This window comes from Ambystoma mexicanum, chromosome 6q (genome assembly GCF_040938575.1).
Source record: "Ambystoma mexicanum isolate Mex_15411 chromosome 6q, UKY_AmexF1_1, whole genome shotgun sequence".
Classification (NCBI taxonomy): domain Eukaryota; kingdom Metazoa; phylum Chordata; class Amphibia; order Caudata; family Ambystomatidae; genus Ambystoma; species Ambystoma mexicanum.
The window spans coordinates 376471857-376489536 of NC_090937.1; positions in this window are offsets into that span (position 1 = coordinate 376471857).

Here is a 17680-nt window from a genome sequence, read left to right on the forward strand (position 1 = left end):
CAATAGAGCAAGAATGCCAAACATCTCAGTGGAGATCACTGACAATGCCACATACAGAGAGCAAGGGGGGACAGACGAATCATTGGCAGAGTTTAAGCTAAACATATTGTTCAAGCAGCTTGGGATGATGCCAGATTGTTCGATGCCTTTGAATAGTCTGTGCCAAATCCACCTCCAGAAATCTTTAAATGATAGTGCAAGACATTAGCCTGTTGAAGCCTCATTTTAAACTTTTCCCCGAAACACGTAGACCGCTGCATCTACATCATCATAGACCATGGTTCAGTCCATAATCAAAATACACCGTCTTGAATTTCTTCATGCAGGACATGCAATGGCTATATATTGCCCAATTCACTCTTTGCAATCAAACAGTCTGCTGGAGGAAGATAAGGACCATCTTGAATACCACATCTATGGAGTCTCATGTATGGCGGCACCAGGCATTTTCCTGGTAAGGAAATAACGTGCATTAACTGTGGCACTAGTCTGAACATGTATCATTCCATCACCAGTCCATACCCCCAATGTCAGGAGTTTTTAACCTTATACTAGTGTTGCGTAAATACAAACCAGTGCTCCTTTGGCTGTCCTTTGCTCACCAATCCATAGATATTGTCGTGCAATCTAGGCAAGATATCAGAAAGGGGGTAGCACTTATTGAAATCGAGAGTAGCACATTCACTCATTGAATTAACACTTTTAATTGAAGGTATGTGTTACACATGTGTATCTCTTTTATTCACACATATTTTCAATGTATTATTTTGGACAGAAACCCAACCTCTGGGTATTTAAGCGCGTTATAAATACGCAAAAAAAACAATTACGGAACTAAAAAACAAACACATTCCTGTAACAGCGCCTCGATGCCCGCAGGCTGTGTGAGTGCTTTAAAAATCAAAATAAATAAATAAACGCGGAGTGAGCAGCAGAGTGAGGTTGCAGACAGCGGCAGACCGGAGTCTTTCTGCTGTTTCTCCACTTTTTTTTTCCCAGCGTACCCATCTACAAAAAGGCCTCCCACCCGCGGAGCGGCCGCGGAGTGAGCAGCAGAGTGAGGTTGCAGACAGCGGCAGACCGGAGTCTTTCTGCTGTTTCTCCACTTTTTTTTTCCCAGCGTACCCATCTACAAAAAGGCCTCCCACCCGCGGAGCGGCCGCGGAGTGAGCAGCAGAGTGAGGTTGCAGACAGCGGCAGACCGGAGTCTTTCTGCTGTTTCTCCACTTTTTTTTTCCCAGCGTACCCATCTACAAAAAGGCCTCCCACCCGCGGAGCGGCCGCGGAGTGAGCAGCAGAGTGAGGTTGCAGACAGCGGCAGACCGGAGTCTTTCTGCTGTTTCTCCACTTTTTTTTTCCCAGCGTACCCATCTACAAAAAGGCCTCCCACCCGCGGAGCGGCCGCGGAGTGAGCAGCAGAGTGAGGTTGCAGACAGCGGCAGACCGCGGTTTGAGCGAGGACTAAGGGACAAGCCACCGACATGGATATATACCCGTGTACAGATGAGCCTGTGAGGACTACTGCTGTGATGCACCGTGTGAACGAACAGTCAACTACAAGGGCGGAGATACCCCAACCAGGTACGGCACCCCTTACCCATCACATGTGGGGAGCGGTGGATCCCGCTGATTTCTCAGTTCTTCCAGCTGCTCGTCCGATTTCTCCGCCTCTCATGCCGGAAAAGTCACCCCTCCATGAAACCCGTCTTCCCGTTATCCTACCTACTTCCCTTACCCCTTCCCCGCCTTTCCCTCTCCTTACCTGTTCGACTTTGGAGGCGGAGACTGTAACAAATCAACGGGTACTCAGGCCTTTGAAGGAGTCTGGTCCGGGAAGAGGACCCCTTCGGAAGCGTGGAGAGAAGAGCATTGCTCTCAAGCGGGTGCCGAAGCGCACTATCTCGTCTGGTCAAGCAGAGCCTTCTGAGACACCCAAACTCAAGACCGCGAGACTCCTGCTGGACACTTCCTGCAACGAAGTGTCCTGCCGCATACTGGAAACGGACCAAGGCAGGCCTTCGTTCTTGATGGACTTGAGAGACAACTCGCTAGCAGAGACTCAGCGGGGAAGAACTATCGTACCGCCGATGCTGCCCCCCGGAGATGAACGTGTGTGCCAAGAGGGGGAGGTGAACCAGATTACCAGAAATCGCACAGCTTGTGAGCCATTGCCTACCGCTGAAACGAATCGCAACAGCCCCAAGAGAGAAAAAGACCAACCTGAGGCACTTGCGGGACAACGCCCAAGGACGACAGCGACCACCGACGACGAGTCTTCAAAACATCTAATTATCAAGGACAGTGACCAAGACGCCACGCCCAAGCTGTCGGAGCCTGCAACGAGAATCCTATGTGCTGCGCAAATTCATACTGCATCAGCACTAGATAATCAACAGCGCCAGGCAAAGGAACCCTGGCTGATGACATCCGGGGCTAATGATAAATCTGGAGAAGCACACAATTGCAAAATTGCCCATCGAAATCCGGCGGTTTTTGATCACTCAGAGGATGGAACTACTGAGGATATCGAAACCGCTGCGGAACCGGGCACTGCAACTAAGACCCTGGTAAAACCGACCGTCGCATACTTTCAAATGAAAACTCAATCGAAAAAGAAACAAGAAAAAACGGGAACGGACAACGAGAGGCTGGACATTTCATCCTTAACGACGATCTGCAAACCGCACCGCTATAATCACAACAAAGCGAGAAGTAGAATGGCCCCAAGACCGAAAGCTCCATCAAAAAAGAAACTAGGGCCAAAAACCGGTCCCATTAAAGGCGGCATAGTGGCAGCCATGAATGACTTTTTTAGATTGAAATTGGAGGCAAATCTAAATCAAGGTCACGAGTTGTCCGACAATGAAATTCTTGAGAGTCTAGGCGAAGCAGAAACAAATATATTAAGATCTGAGTGCCTTATAACAGAGACCACTGCGAGTCCAGACTTAATGACCAGTTTATCAGATAAAGCACAAGGAGGGTCCTCTACCCCCCTAAGATGGCATTATTCTAACAATCATAAGAAGAGGTTTGACTTTGGTGAGTCAATGGGAAAGACCACTGAAATACGTTCCCAAGCTCTACCGGAGGCTGAACTAAGGACAGAAAAGGAGAGAACTGAAGAAGAGATCTTGACCCTAGAGCCGAATACATACCTACATGAAACTACAATCATAGAAGGTAGCTCTACCAAAGAACCACGAGATATGGATACGAAAAGTGTTAACAACAAGAGTCCACAAGCCGACGAGAAGCTAGTGATAGACGTCGGAGCAGTGTTGCTTCCAGCCGAACAAGGCCTAATTGTTTCCCCAAAGGAACATGAGATCAACAGGGAAAAAACAAACCTACTGCATCGAGCACGATCTGTGACGCGGTATTTTGAGGAAACTCAACGGTCTCCTTCACTAAATCTCGTGCAGCAAAATAGGGACCAATCAACATTAATGTCGTCAGTGACGATAGCAATGGCACCATTCACAAAGATGTACGAGACTATTAACGACACGCTTCGGGACCAGATGTATATGCTCTCAGCAATGCAATCTAAATTGCAATATTTGGAAGGTTACATAATGGGGACCCAAAACCCTGAAATGGAAAAAATCACGCAAAAAAAAGGACAGGCTCCATCTTGCAGCTGCGCTATTGCCTATGGATTCCATCCTCCAGCTGAGGAGCCAGAGAACAAACAATCACAAAATCCCATTACGGATCAGATAGCCCTCGCTATCAGACAGGACGAAACGGTTGAGCCACTGGCCCACGATGACAGAACCACCTACATCTCCAACATCGAACAAGGCGAAGAGCCACTGGACGATATTATTGCTATCCTGGACGAAGGAGAGAACTATATGGTGACGGAAAACGAAGCAGGCACGTCGGGGGCAAATCAAGAAACAGCTAATCCCTTTTCCTACATCAAGACCGGGGGAAAATTGGGGAACCCCAGTAAAAACACCACTGTAAAGCCAAAGAACTTTACATTTGGAATATTCTCGCAACAAAAATCAATTGTCAACCAAACTTCGAAGAAGGATGTGAACAGATCAACCACTTCTTTGGTCTCTCAAATACCTCCGAAGCAGTCAAAGGTTGACGTTAGGAAAAATGGTCTTGCAAAGAGAGCAGTGAAGAAAACAGTTACTCGAAGTACTGAGGAGAGTGAAAAGCGACCCAACCGTGCAAAGGAAAAAGAACCAGTCCTCATGGTTCTGGAGCAATTAGACGGGAGTATTGCTATTGGGGATGAGACAGGATCCGAAATTCATCCAACAAAATCGTCAAAGAGAAAAATCCACAGAGCGATCATGGACTCTCCCAAAAACGAACCGCCGCACAAGGTCTTTATGTACGAAATTCCTGATTCTCCAATAGAAGCATCAGTGAAAACTCATAGACCGCAAAAAGTAGACTATATATCCACCCGGAGCTCAAGGCCTAGCATCCAGAAAGAACAAAGATCAATCGAGAGACGCAGACACGACACAAACATATGGAAGGAAAATAAAACCCGGTCTATTCCAGCTCACACTCGAGGACAGGTGGACCCAGGAGAGCGGAAAAAGGCTCGTAACTCTAGCCTTGAAAACAAAAAAAAAAAGACCTCAGATTCTTACCTCCAATATATCACTGAGGTGAACCAGAAAAAAAAAGGAGAAAGCACATTAGAACAAGACCAAGAACGGAAAAAAGCAGCAAAGCAAATCCTAACCGCCCATATGTTAAGACTGAAAAATATCAACTCAAAGCAAGAGGATATAACTATGAACAGATCAAATATTCTAAAAATTCTGACTCGAATTACAAGTTTGAAGAAGATTGGAAATAAAGACCTGTGGATAGTAGAACCAAGCACCATCGGGAGAACTGACTATTCTTATATACATCTCTACTCGGAAAATACTAAACGATACATACTGAGAGAATCCGAAAACCTACTTTCCATGGGATTTGAAGTAACGGATCCGAAACAGGCTAACATAAAAAAGGACCTATCTACGCGAACCGAAAGAGTCAAGAGAAACACAGAGGCCACCCTGCAAAAGAGCACTAGATACATCAGCAAAATGCCTCATGCACAACCTGGCCGAACGAACCGAAGTCCACTGAATTTAAGAAACGGAGCGGATAACCAGAAAGAGAGAAAAAGATCTGAGATAACTCCTCAAAAAGACACGCACCGGGAGCAAAACACTCTACGAATCAAACGACCCCAACATTCCAACTGTAATAACTGGTCTCCCAACAACGATGACAGACTAAGTTCAAACGAAGTGGAATCTTGGACATGGCACAGAACCGAAGCATCAAACCACAAAAATTACTAGCAACGATCGAGAGGAATGAAGACCCATATGTGCTTGGGAAAGCCAAAAGAACGAAAAACACAATTTCCATCGCCACATCCATTAAGATTTGGCAGTTGGAACACGAGAGGTTTTGCACACTTAACAAGAGAAACCGATGTTAATCTGGGAATTTTCGATGCACTTTGCCTCCAGGAGACTTGGCTAACCACTAAACCCCAACTAGATGGTTACGACATAGTTTTCACGTGTGCTAGAAAAGGTGAATCGGGAAGACCATCAGCTGGCCTCATTATCGCCATTAGAGCAGGATCAGGCCTGGAAATTTTCAAAACACTACAAACTCCTTATTGGATGCAAGCCGTGCTTCTTACAAGAAAATCCGTCACACTGAATCAAAAGGAAAGCTCGATTCTTTTGGTCAACGTTTATTGGAACCCTCAGGTAACAACCAACGAAGACCTCCTCAACGAACTTCAAAACGCTTTTGAGGAAGCACAGAAGATATGGGATGATCACAGTACCATTATAGGCGGGGATTTCAATGCCATATGTGAAGGAATTGGCAACCGCTCTACATCGCTAAACCTAAAGTCTCCCGTGCGGGAGAGAGGTATTTTTCTGGACAAGATCATGGCCGAACGAGACATGCACAATCTTCACTGGCAGCGAAACAAAGCAAATCTGGCAATTCCTTCATGGCAACGAGACGATCAAAAAGGAACAATAGACCATATTTTCGTCTCGAGAGACATCTTGCCAGAGATTTGCTCCTTTACAATCAGGCCAACAACTTTCAGTGACCACAATCTCTTGGTGATAGAAGTTTGGGCCACCAAATCCCAAACGATTCTGAACAATCTGCCACTGGAGATAACAGAAAAAGGTAAGCGAGTCAAAATATCTGCAAAGGGCATACGGGAACTGGAAGCCCAATTCGCTGGCTCTCAAATTACAGGATCAACAGTGTCTAAAAAAAAAGAGTTGGACCTTGACTACACACCCCTGCTAACCAGATTTCTAATGGAACCAGCTAAAGCATCGGTGGAGAAGAAAGACCAATCTTATCCCCATGCTTACAACAAAGATCTGGTAATGAAAAGGAAGGAACTTAGAAGACTCAAAAGATTAGCACAAAGAACTCCATCCTCAGAGAACAACGAAAAGTGGCTAAAATCGGCCCGGCACTACAGAAGCTGGCTTCACAACCATCGCTACCAGCTATACCTGAACGATTCTCAGCAAATGCTGTCAACCATCTGTGGCAAGAAGCCTAAAGAGTTCTGGAACTTGATCAAAGGAACACAAAAGAATACCAACGAGAGCATCCAGAACAACGTGGGCGAGGCACGCTGGATCGATCATTTTTCAAAATTATTTGCTCCCACTAGTGAAGTGAACGTAACTGAAACTCCGACGAGCGACCGCCACAAAAAGACAAGCCCATGGTCTATCCCTGACGATAAAGAGTCTATCCTAGACAAATTAAAAAAACTAAATAACTCGAGGGCTCCAGGACCTGACGGGATCAGCAACATGGAATTAAAAAAAAATCCTGAATGCTGGGCCAACATCATGAGCGAACTCTTCTCCAACTGTAACAGTAAAAGAGCAATACCACCAACATGGCGAAAAGCCAATATTGTGCCCATCTACAAGAGAGGTGCGACAGACGATCCGAACCAATACAGGCCCATCGCCCTCTTGGACGTAATGGGGAAAGTTTTTGCGTCCTTGGCCCTAGACGCGTTCCAAGAATGGACGCGTTCGTCAAAAGCAATGGACCCATTCCAGAACGGTTTTATCAGAAACTCTGGAACTTCAACAAACATCCTACTCATGAGTGTGCTAAAGGGAAAGGCTCTTCAAAGTGGCAACCCAATCTATATCGTTTTCATCGATCTGGTACAAGCGTTTGACCAGGTAGATAGGGAACGCTTATGGGCGAAACTGGAATCTAAAGGCTGTCCGGAGTCAATTTTAAATCCAATCAAGGCTTTACATCAAGAAACATCAATCCGAGTTCGCCTAAGTGCAGACGGCCGACTCTCGGAAGAAATTGTAACAGCACGTGGAGTCAAGCAGGGTTGCCCTTTGGCTCCATCGCTGTACAACTCTTACATCGCCGATTATGAAGATTCCACTCTTACGATCAGACACTTTCCCCCGACAATGGGAGGGGAGAAGATAGACCGTCTACTGTACGCGGATGATATCATCCTGATGGATTTAACCCCTATAGGTCTTCAACGACAACTGGACAACATGGTAGCATATATGTCGAAAAACAACTTATGCCTTAACACCGCAAAGACCAAAGTGCTTACCCTGGGGAGACCCTCAAAGTGGAACTCTAAGTTTACTTGGCATTGTGATGGAAGGAAGCTGGAAAGAGTGGAAGCCTTTAAATACCTTGGGATTGTAATCAGTAACGATAAAGAGGAAAAACCCGCGCTTGAAACACTCTGGACAAAGTTAAAAAATCTCACAGCCCAAGCTAAGGCCGTGGACAAGAAACACGGCCGTTTTTCGATTGTACCCATCGTGAGATTTTACAAAGCCAAGGTTGTTCCTACCCTAGTTTATGGGATGGACGCAATGCTGCTAGCTCCGAACACCATCTGGGAGAAACTGGAAGCTTTTTTCTGGCGAAAGGTCCTCGGTTTAGCCCAATCCACTCCAATCGCACTAATAAGACGAGAGCTATGCATTTCCTCACTGTTGGCAATAAGACTGAGAGCCACCTTGATGTTATACCGCAAGGTAATAAACAATCCAGAAGTCAAAGTATTGGACCTCATACGGAAAGAACTTAACGAGGGAAACAATCGGGCGCTTGTAAGCTGGGAGCAATCCAACCGGAAAATGTTGGAAGAACTGGATCTTTCTGTTGAAACACTCATACACAATCCAAATCGAGTGTCGCAAAAACTTTTAGAAGCAGATTGGATCCATACCCAAGAAATGGCCTGGTCGTATTCCACCACAGCAAAATTACCAACTGCTCCAATGAAGCTAAACGACATGCGGGGCTATCTACTGAGGTTTCCAGATAAGAACTTAAGTCGTCTGTTCCTAAGATTTAAGCTGAACCAAATAAAAACCAACGAAATTTTGGCACTACGCAAGCAAGTACCATCAAGTTCCTGCCGCTTCTGCCAATCGATAAATGCCATCGAAAGCACAAAACATCTGCTAATGGAATGTACTGGGCTCAAAACGAAAAGAGATAGATACCTTGCAGTCCCATTGAAAAATTACCTCACCCTCGACGAAGAAAACCTCTGGATACTCCTGACGAACGGGAACAACATTAGATGCGTTATAGGAGTAACACTCTTCCTTAAATCCTTGACGCTCGAGTAGGAGGATTTCCCTTAAGGCTAAGCCTACTAAACAAAGACACTTCTAAAAAGAATTCGGACATTTGATATATGAAGACTATCATTCCTATATTTTTGTAAAAATTGTGATACAATTAAAAACAAAATAAAAAAAAAAAAAAAAAAAAAAAATAAATAAATAAATAAACACTGTCTCCTTAGACACAATCCTCCCCATTTAGTTCATAGCATCCCTCTGCTGCGGCCGTCCACACTCCATTCAGACATGGGTCACTAGCAGGGTCTTGGCCACCCTCACATAACTTTAGTGGCTGAAATGCACACACGCATAACAGCACCTCCCGATTCTCCCACATTTTTTGACTCTGGTCCCTCCGAGGTCGTTCAACCAACAGTGCGTTGGGACCATACTTATGGTGAAAGGCGCCATACAAATGAATGAATGAATGAAATCAGTCACAGATCAGAAATATGTATGATAGCATTTTCTTCAGCAACAGCTCCCTTTTGATGTCGTTGACGTGTGTGGTGAGCAAAGGCACGGCTCTTCGAGAATTAGCGCTGTGCTAGCTAACACCCTGTAATGTTGTGGATTTTACAGATCCAGATTCGTGTGTATGCATGTTTGCTATTAAATAAACATTTCTTAAAATCATACGTTACGCCCCCAAGCTGTGGTGATTCACATAGTCTCCATTTTAATCCCACAAAGGACACAAAGCCTTAATTTCTTCAAAGCCGTGAAGGAAGCAATGCATACTAAAAAACAGCTGAGCAAAGGCGCACGTCATTTGAACATAATTGCTGGGTGCAGTGGTGCCCTTTTGTCGTGACCTGTCGGCTTGAAGTAAGACACCCAACTGCTCTCTGGCGGAATAGGTCAGCAGGAAACATCTAAGAGCATGATAACACGTGTTTAAAAGTAATGGGAAGGGTATTTACGCCTACACATTCAATTTAACCACTGGGAGATTCAAAGTCGTTTAAATTGTGTTAACATATTACAGATCAGTACAACGATTTAATCTGATAAAAAAGGACATGATTCAATTTGGATCTAATTTATATGGCCAGGCGCAACCATATGTCAAACCACATCTGACACTTATAGTCCTCTCCTCCCATCTGCAATGCGGGCTGCTTCCTTTATGAAGATGTCCTTTTCAGCCTGCCTGATAAAAAGCATTTAAAATAAAATGGGCAAGAAATAGGACGCTTTTATCATGCCAGCAATGCCATCCCCACGTGGAGCTGAATATAAGGTGAATGCTGACACTGTGTTATGCAGGACCATACCTCAGTATTATTCTATACCCAGAGTGGAGGGCCACACAAACCGAAAGGGGTTTTAGTGCCTGATTACTGGTGCGATTTGGGAGAAGCAAGACCATTGGTAGAAGTGTACCAAAAAAGTAGCGGAACTGTGACTCCGGCGGTGGACAGAGTAGGAAGGAAGGGAGCAACCTGCAGCTGATTTTTCAAGGGTTGCAGTGATGTTGGTTTACAGCCAATTGTATTGAAACAGATTTAACTTTAGCTGTAACTGATATCCGATGGTAAAAGGGAGAAGTGGGCTTTGACTTCACAAAGAATAGTTCTGGAATAATGAAAATGGTTGCAAAAAGTAGTGGAGCAGTTAACAATCAAAAATAAGAGTAGTGGAACACAGCTCCCGACCACTCCCGCTCACTTTGACCGCTGGGCAAGACAGCGCAGTAGGCAGGGCCATTTTAACAGTTTCTGGGGACCAGGATACAGGCAGCCTTTGGACCCCGCTCCCATACCCATGTCCTACTCCGACCCACTATTGAAACCCATGACGACCCCATCCCCTGAAACCCATGCTCCCCTCAAAATCTGAAAAATGAAGGGATTATATATTTCGAGTCAAATTCAACAGATACTCCTCCAAGCTTTAAATGGATTATTCTTCGGTGCCATCCATTCATGCACAAGCCCGCCTCATGTGAGGGACTCTCTCTGTCTGCATCGGATGCAGTCATTATTTTCCTATCTGGGGCCAGATATCACATTTCCAGCTCTTTCCAGCTCCTCCCAGCTGTGCTGGGAGGGCTGCAGTTAGTGCGCAAAGATGAGTTTACCGCCCAACGATGATTACCAGTGTGGGCAGCCTGCAGACACCTTTATTTGCCCCGAGCTGGGCTCCTGTTCAGCTCCAGCTTATCAGAGCTCCAAGTGGCCCATCCACACCGCAGCCCTGAGCCAGGTGCCTCATTTGACAGGTGTCTACCTCGAGATATTAATAAGGTGACTTGCAGTGCTCTCTGCCCGTTTCCATCCTGTGGATCTCATCTTTTTAATCCAGCACGGCCTTCCCAATTCACAGGACATCTCAATCATCCCCGCACCTGTTCCTCTCCAGTCGAAGTCTGGCCTAGTCAGGGAGGGCCTCACCTTTAGCCGAAACGTGCTGTCGCCCAGAGATTTCACACTGTGCTATCAGTTTATGCATATATGTCTACAGTCAGAGCGTGCCTCCTACTCGCCTGCTCTGGAGAGGAAGCCCGGGCATAGCCCATCCTGAAACAAGGCAGGATTCCATCTGATACAACGATCAAATCAAGCTTCGATGCTGTGGCAATGACCAGTACCTAGAGGATTGGTAGTGGAAAGGTTCCCGTGGCTCAAGGTGGCAGGTTTAGGGCAGAAACACGGGCAAGAATATGTAAACATGCCTTGTGATTCACATAGTTTACACAAAGCGTGTCATGATAACCAGATTTTGCTCTAAAGTTCATGTTTTTATTTACACTTTTTTGTGTGAAAGGTTGCAGTTTTAGTAAAGCATTGCCATGCCGACAGGTTTTGTGAGTTTTTTTTTAAAGTCCCTTTTAAACGCTGAAGGCAATTACACTCTATATCTCCATTCACCCGCTTAACTGAGGCCCAGGAGGGTGTCTGCTTCAGACCGTCTGTGGTCCCTGGATCATATGGATGTAAAATAACTGCCACTTTCCTTGAGAAAAGTGCTTTAAAACTGCGTGTACCATGTGTTGTCATGGCTTTGTGCTACCAAAGCAGCAACCTTTGACCAAAAAAGTGCAAATCTTAAAACATCAGTTTATCATGACATTCTTTGCACACAGTGGTGGGGGCCCCCTCAAAGGATCCCAGGAGAGAGGCCCGGGTATGAGCCCAGTTTGCCCTCCCATAAAGACGTCACTGAGCAGGGATGAAAAATTCAGTCTTGCAGATTCCGGAGTTGTTTAGAGATGGGTAAGAATTGGATTGATAATGGACATGTGCACAAACAAAACCTAGGGCATGTTAAGTTATGCACATATATATTAAGATAGCGCTGTGGATTGAGTGTTCGCTGATGTGATCTGTGCGTGATCTGCAGGTGTCAAGATTGAATCCCTGCATGGCCATCTCACTCTTTCATCCTTCAGAGGTACATCTTGGGTTGGGTGATAATTGTAAGTAAATAGGTTCTATGTACAGCACTTTGACGAAAGAGTTACATAAAAAAAACAAATCATTATTAAATATAGTTTGCTGGAGCTTGGCCAGCCCACCTAACGCCTTATCTTGGCGAACGGCACACACGCATTCTACTCCTTCCGACAATTTTCCCATACCTTGGACTTCGGTCCCCAGAGGGCGATCCCACTACAAGAGCGTTCAGGCCATATTAATGGGATAAAGGTGCTAAATAAATGACAAACTACTCCTACTTCTACTTTAGAACTTAATATCCATTACCTCTACATCCATCTTCCCGGTCTGATGCTTCATTAACTGAAGGGCAGCTGAATCCTTGAAAAAGGTAACCTCAGTTTACCTGATACCTCTTACATCACCACGGCCACAAAAAATAACGTAATCATTGCTTTCTGGACTTGCTAGTGAAAGGGTTTCTGAGTAACTGCACTTTTGGCACTTTACCCCTTAAACTCTTCATCCTTTTTACCCAGTTTTCCAAAAATCCAATTTTCCCTCGTCTTATGATTTGTTTAGTTTGTCTACTTTTTGTTTTCTTTTTTTTAAAAAAAAAACGTTTTCATTTTTTGCAGCATTGTCTTTTTCATGTTGTAATTTTTTATTCTTTTATATTTTCCTCCCTGGTTGGACATTCCAACATATCTGACCACGACAGTAGGAGCAGTGAGGATGACATCATCATTTGGGTCGACAATCCTTCACCAGCAAGGAAGAAGCACACAGGAATGAAAAAACTGCAGACAGTTTGCTCTTCTTTAAAGTGAAGGAACACTGCCCCAGAAAAGAGGCAGAGGAGGTACTCTGCACCTTCTGCAATAAGACTCTATGCCGTGGGGCTTCCGATATCGCATTTCAAAGTCTAGGAACATCGATAATGATCAATGATCTGGTGCAAGTCCACTGGGATGATGTTGATGATGAATATCCTGAAGCCCATTAACATCACAAAAGAAAAATGCATGGGGCCCGTTCCTTGCATAGAGGAAGATCAGCACCACCAGCAGAACCTCCATCCACCAGTGCATCAAAAGGCCAACTGGAAATGAAGCCTCTACATCAGCCGTGGTATCCACTACACTGACTCCTCTGTTACCGACACCCTATCTTTCCAGGATGCAAATCATTGAGCAATGGCTGAAGTTAATCGCTGAACATTAGATCACCTGTTATGCTTCGTATTGTTTTTTAAGTGGCCATTTCTTTTTCCCCTTTAAAAAAAGAAAATATATCCCCAAAAAAATATATGTTGGCTTTTATTTTAATTTCTTTTGTTATATGTTTCATCCTTATGTATTTTCCACCCCTATTCCACCCTTCTCTTTCCATCACCCAAAATGGCCCTTTAAAGGGCCACCTTTCACGTTACAAAAATAGATAAAATTGAACACAGAGTACAAAAATATATTACAATATTTATTGCAATTTATTTCATGCAGTTTCAGTACTCAAAATTCCCAATTATTGCCTGTAGACGCATTGCCATTTCCACTCCACCAAACTCCAAAACTGTTCCCAACATGCCTACCAGCCCCCCTCCACGCCTTAAAGTCCTCCTCCACTCCCCTAGTCTCTTGAAATCCCCCAAAACACTAAATGCATATAGGATGCCACCCCTCCCAAAATGTCGGATAGCCGCTGCTACGACAGGTCCACAAACACACAATGTGTCACTTGCTGAAATATAGCCACTGCTGCAACAGGGTGTGGGGTGAGGATCTACCTGTGAATAATAACAACAGCACCATCGACCAATAAGAAAGGACAACACAAACACATCATACATACCCTGCTCAAACAAACTATTAGAAATTCAAACTAGGAATAATTTTCCTGAAAACAGAGAAATGCTGCCGATATCATGGCTGGTTAGAAGACTCTGTGGCTGATAGGGGACAGTTGGCTGTTTTGGTTGCTGATTTTTTGTGAGAAAATAAATATTAACATGGTCTTAGGTTTGAGAGATTTTACAATTAAATGGTTTGGATTGCTGGGAATGCTTTGGTTCCAGGTTTTTCCAAAATTGTTAAGTCTGAGAAGTACAGGGCACCCAGACGTAATACTAATTCATTGGAAGGCAATGATTTGAGTAAAGTTCAAAGGCTGTCCCTTACTTTAATGATAAAACAAGACATGGGAAAAGAAATGGAACAATTTCCTCACACCATCTGTATCTTTTCCAATCTCACTCAGAGGCAAAAATGGAGATGAACCACCAGATTTAATGGTAAAATTGAGAAATCCTGGAGAAATGTTAATACAGCAGTTTCAGCAATCATGAAGGACCACAACCGATTATGGATTGCAAACAACAACATACAGTTCTACATGGCCATTTTCGACAGACATGACGGATAACACCTAACCAATGAAGGATATGCAGTGTTCCTTCATAACATCAAAACAATACTCCTACTGTGCTAAAGTTCTACACTCAGTGTACCCCAAAACAGTCCTTTAAAGGACTACATCTCAAATAATAATACACAAATACAATAAATGATAACAAAACATTTTTTTATAATAATCGCAGCTACGGTTCATTGACTTTTATCATAATCATGGTTACAAAAAGTACTGTTGACAAGGGACTGACTTCAAGTTTTATACTACAATGCAACTAAACTGATCAATACAGAACAACATTACTCATTTAAGGGTGTACCGAACTTCGGCTTCGAGTAAGTATTCGGCCGAATTCTGGCTGAAAAATGACTATTCGCTCTGGTCGAATACTTGGTCTTCTCATTTGAATGCAATTCAACATCTGAGAGAGACAGAAATATAGTGCTGATTACAAAATAAAAATGGAATGATGCAATGGTGCCCATTTTGTTTTTTTTATCCTGAAAGTACAAAAGTGAGGCTTAATGGAAAAGTGTAAGACATTTATGCCTCAAGATTATATTTTGGGGCATTTTTATTTAATTTGAAGGCACAAAATTGGCACAAAGCAGAAATCACATTTCTGCCGTGCTTTCCGTCTCTGCCTTCATATACTACATGATTTAAAACCAGCATGTATTTTCATGCTGGCATTTTACTAATGGATTTCTTTTGAATGTACCTACATGCAGCCCCTGTCAAAAGCAGGCTGATTCATAGCAATCCATTCTGAGTGCGTTTTGTAATTGTAATTTGTGGGCAGCATTTACAAGTTTCATAAGGAAAGAAAAATTAGAGAAAAGGCGATTGTGCCTGTTATTACTCTTTCATTTAACATTTCATTTTGTTGGCATGTACAACTGAATGCAAGCGAACCACTAGTGCGTATGTGCTACCATTATCGGCTCCCTGCACCCAATTTACACTTCGTCTGACAGCATCCCAATAAAATGCCAGAGTAAAGTGCATTATGTGTGTGTAATGGAGTGAATGAGAAGCAAGTATTATCTTTTTTCTAATGGGAATATGTATGGAAAAACTAAGAATTCACAACAGTTAGTGGACAACAGTAAGTCATAGATAGTCAGTTATGCCAGAAAGAGGGATGTGCACCCGCCAAAGAGGCGTCTCGGATAAACTTCATGTTGGCAAATCTATCCAATTTCCCTGGTGGCCAGTCTGTGAGAAGGGGTATGGAGAGATAGGTGCGAGGACACACTGTAGCACATATTCAAAGAGCTATGTTTTACTAGTAAAATTGATTTGGGGGACAGAGGTATTTGGAAAATGGAAAGCATCCCAACACGTGGGCTGCCTCCCCTTGGTCAGTAGGGCTGGGGGAAAGTCAGATACATAGCAGGCCGTGCTAGATGTGACTGACATTTCCCAAACCATATTAGCCTCTTGGGCAAACTAGCTTCTTGGGAAATCTGAATAAGTGAAGCCTCACACTTTGTGCATCACAGAATTTGCATACACAACATCGTTCCATACATTTGATCCCTGTTTTCTTGTTAATCTGTTCTTTTCTAGCCAAGCTTGTATGCTTTAAATAAGGATATCTTGATTAAAATGAAGAGAATTAATTGAAAGATGACAAAATATCTAAAATAGTCCTTTCACGCTTATTTTAAATTGTTTTTTCTAAGTTTGTAACATGATTTATTAAATAAAACAACTATTCGGCTTCATATTCGGCTTCGGCCGAATACTTCACAAACTATTCTGTATTCGGCCAGATACTAAATATGCTATTCGGTACACCCCTTGTACTTATGTAAAGTAACTGAAAAATAAGAAACCTTAGAAAAATACATTAGAAAGAACCAGATAGGCAAACATTGCACACCCACACAACATAATACCATAAGTGGCAATACACAACCTAAACTACATTGTATGGCGCATCTTAAACTAGACTAAAATTGCTCCTTTTTATATTAATTTTGTTAAACTATTTTCTTCTATCTTTCTCCAAAGTCTCACATGCTCAAAAGTCTGAAAACACACATCCAAAATAAAAAAGACTCTAATACCTATTAGTGATTTTTCACCCCTGACGTAACTATACCTAAACAAAGTACTTAAAAAATATATAAAACACTGACACCCCAAACTATGTAGCTACAGATACCGAACTACACATATTCTCGGCTATCTGTAGTCCTTTGTAGCCTTGGATATAGCTGCGGATATCGGCGAAACGGCTGGAAAATCACATGCTTCCCCCCGCACCTCACCAAGTGCCCCTCTCATCTGTGCCAGCTCCCCCACTTCCCAGATGGCCTCCTCACCTCCCCTGCCCTCTCCCTTTCCCCCCACAACCCACCCTGCTTCTGTGACGCAGTTTGCTATGAGATGTCGGCTATTCTCTGATATAGCTGAGGCTACGGAAAGCTTTATGTTGCAAACTCAGTCCCTGTACCCCCTCCAACTCCCAAATTTCACTCAGTGCCCATCCCTCCACCTGTACCCTGACGGCTTTTGTATGTTTTTTGACCTGCATATAGCTCTTTTACTGCAATTTTACTGCATTTCATTTTCCCATACCCTCGGCTATAGATGCGAATATCTCTCACATCATGGCAGTCGTTTCATTTCCTTTCTGAAAACTATGATCCTGCAATCCACCATGGGAGATATAACTATAATTTTGGGGGAAGGGCCCCCCTTCTCTGTCAAATTTTAAAATAACTACGGCACGAATCGCAATTCAACGTTTTGTGCCCAAGTTGTTTCAGACCTGGTCCAAACCCGTCCAGCGGTTTGTCTGTGTGCTTTGGCAAAAATGTACCTTTTTTGTCTGTGAGAAAATGAATGGGAAGCAAGCCGCACTTTTGGAAAACATTTTTTTTTACGCTTAAGACCTTTTTATTTTTTTAATGAATCTTTACGAAACTTTGAAGTCTGGCAGGGGGCGCAGATGATTAATCACTTTTGGAATTTCGGCCAAATCCATTACTCGAATCAAAAGTTATTAACAATAGAATTGTGAGGGGTTCCTATATGTCTCTGACACACCTTAACTATAGGGAGGCGACCACTGCCCTATACTAGATATACTTTAATTAAACACACAAACTACAATAATAGCTAGCTAGAAAAAACTAAATGTGGTTATGGGTCAGAGCTTGCCTCTGCCTTGGAACACCTTTCTTCACCTCACAACTGAAA